General features: G+C 49.0%; 1 pseudogene; it reads right to left on the bottom strand.

The window, feature by feature from the left end:
• Positions 1-861: 861 nt before the first annotated feature.
• LOC142045884 (uncharacterized) lies at positions 862-2,819 on the bottom strand (annotated as a pseudogene).
• Between the last annotated feature and the right edge of the window lie 260 nt (positions 2,820-3,079).

The following is a 3,079-nucleotide window of genomic DNA, read 5'->3' as shown; positions in this document are numbered from 1 at the left end:
AGCGTACTCCTTCGTCGGTGAGGAGTACAGAAATCGATTTTTAAAGAGCCTTTATATCGATATAAAGGCATTGTAGTCGTGGACGGGTTACAGGTTTATAAATCGATTTACGCGTTTAAATTCGATCATAAAGGGTAAGTGTAGACCAGGCCTAACCATGGTGATGTGAAATTGCCTGTAGTTTGTCCTTTGGGACAGCCTACTCCAAGCATGGGTCATGAAGCCGTACACAGGCAGCCGTGGACAGTAGTTCGATGTTTCGCAATGGCTTGAGCAAGTGCAGAATGCGGTAGTATAGATAAGTTTAGATTAGATGGTCTTTTGGAGTTAAAAGCACGGCTTGGATTGCAGTTTACTGACTCGGTTTAGGCCCTCAGCAAAACAAATATTTCCATCGGTATTGCTGCTTGCTGTTGTGCTCCACCAAGTATTTCTTTGAGGAGTAAAGGGGAGACGTTTTATGGTGGGCTGGAGAGGTTGAGGCAATATCTTGGCGCTGATTATGCGCAGCCAGACACCGGATGGTTAGAGAGCGCATGCAAGGTGCGATACGCATAGAGAGCTTGGAAAACCAGTTTACACTGGCCGAGGCCATGTTTGACAGTTCTGTTGTTTTTTCCTGATGAAAAACCCACCCCTTGGTTCACTTCTACTCCCCTGAGAGCGCAACACCCCTCCGCTCCCCCTTTTGATCACCACTTGCAGAGGCAATAAGTCATTTGCTGTTTCAAATCATCATTCTGTTATTAATTTCACAACATGGGGATACGCAAGGTTTAGACCAGGAGGTGTGAGGGAGGGGAGCAGCTGGGGGTGTGGTGGAGAGGGAGGAGGGAAGACAAAGCCAACTGCACTTCAAACTTATTGATGCACTTTCTTTGCTGGGCAGTAGTCCTCTGGGGTGGAGTGGTTGGGTGGCCGGAGGCTCTGCCACTGCGTTTTTGAGTGTCTGGGTGAGGAGGCTATGGAACCTGGGGGGGAGGGTGGTGCTCACACAGGGGCTGCAGCAGCGGTCTGTGCTCCTGCTGCCTTTCCTGCACCTCAAAAATATGCTGGAGAACATCAGTTTGATCTTCCAGTAGCCGAAGCATTGCTTCCTGTTTCCTCTCATCACGCTGATGCCACCGATCATCTTGATCCCGCCATCTCTCTTCTTGCTCCCACCACCTGTCCTCACGTTCATTTTATGCTTTCCTGCACTCTGACACGGTCTGCCTCCAGGCATTCTACTTGGCTCTTTCAGTGCGGGAGGACTGCATGAGCTCAGATAATATTTCATCGCGAGTGCGTTTTTTTTGCCTTCTAATCTTTGCTAGCCTCTGGGATGGAGATGATACGGGGAGCATTGAAACATTTGCAGCTGCAGGAGGAAAAAAAGGGAGAGTAGTATTAAAGAGACAGATTTTAGAAAACAATGGGTAGACTCATGGTGAACCAAGCTGTTAACATTACATAGCACGTGCGCTTTCTTTACAACGTCGCATTTTGCCTCTTATATTGAGAGCCTGCCGGTTTGGTATGAGAGATCACACATGCAGGGCTGGTGGGGAACAGAATTTGGCTTGCAGGCAGACATGGTAAGCCACAATCTTTTGGCTTCTTTAATCTTCATAACATGTGGGGATGGTTTCAAACAGCAGCGCCTTCATGTCCCATACCAAGCACCCGTTGGGTTGACCATTTAAAAGGAGGGGCTGTGGTTTTCAGGTTAACGTGCAGCACAAACCCAACTAACCCCCCACCCAATTCTCTGGGATGATCGCTTCACCCCTCCCCCCACCGCACGGCTCACAGCGGGGATGATTTCTGTTCAGCCACAGGCAAACAGCCCAGCAGGAACGGTCACCTCTGATTGTCCCCTTAATAAAATTCCCCTATTTCAACTGGGTGACCATGAACAATATCACTCTCCTGAGGATAACACAGAGAGATAAAGAATGGATGTTGCTTGAATGCCAGCAAGCACTGGGACCATATGCTGTCATGCTTTGTTATGCAATGATTCCAGACTACGTGCTACTGGCCTGGCGTGATAATGGAGGACAGAATAAAGCTGCCCTCCCCAGAAACCTTTTGCAAAGGCTTTGGGAGTACATTCAGGAGAGCTTCATTGAGATGTCCCTGGAGGATTTACGCTCCATCCTCATACACGTTAACAGACTTTTCCGGTACCTGTACTGGCTGCGAATGCATCCCAAGTCTTCAGGGAAAATTAATCATTAAACACGCTTGCTTTTAAACCATGTATTATATTTACAAAGGTACACTCACCAAAGGTCCCTTCTCTGCCCTCTAGGTGCGGGAGCCTGCCTTGAGTGGGTTGGGAGGGTACTAAATCCAGGGTGAAAAACAGTTCCTGGCTGTTGGGGGAAATGGTTTCTCCACTTGCTTGCTGTGCGCTGTCTTCAACCTCCTTCTCATCATTATCTTCCTCGTTCCCAAAATCCCCATCCATGTTGCGTGAGAATCCATTGACGGAGTCCACGCACAGGGATGGGGTAGTTGTAGGGGCACCCTCTAGAACAGCATGCAGCTCATCATAGAAGCGACATGTCTGGGACTCTGACCCAGGGCGGCTGTTTGCCTCTCTGGTTCCCTGGTAGGCTTGCCTCAGCTCCTTACGTTTCACGCAGCAGTGCTGCAGGTCCCTGTTAGAGCCTCTGTCCTTCATGCCCTTGGAGATTTTTCCAAATATTTTGGCATTTCATTTTTTAGAACGGAGTTCTGATAGCACAGATTCGTCTCCCCATACAGCAGTCAGATCCAGTATCTCCTGTTTCAGTCCATGCTGGAGCTCTTTTGTGATTTTGGGACTCCATGGTCACCTGTACTGATGAGCTCTACATGGTCACCGGTGCTGATCAGCTTGCCACGGTGGTCAAACAGAAAATGAAATTCAAAAGTTCGCAGGGCTTTTCCTGTCTACCTGGCCAGTGCATCTGAGTTGAGAGTTCTGTCCAGAGCGGTCACAATGGAGCACTCTGGGATAGCTCCCGGAGGCCAATACCATCTAATTGTGTCCACACTACCCCAAATTCGACCCAGCAGGGTCGGTTTCAGTGCTAATCCCCTTGTCGGG

This window comes from Chelonoidis abingdonii, chromosome 23 (assembly GCF_003597395.2).
Source record: "Chelonoidis abingdonii isolate Lonesome George chromosome 23, CheloAbing_2.0, whole genome shotgun sequence".
In the NCBI taxonomy this organism is placed as follows: domain Eukaryota; kingdom Metazoa; phylum Chordata; order Testudines; family Testudinidae; genus Chelonoidis; species Chelonoidis abingdonii.
This window is presented reverse-complemented; position numbering and strand designations above follow the sequence as displayed.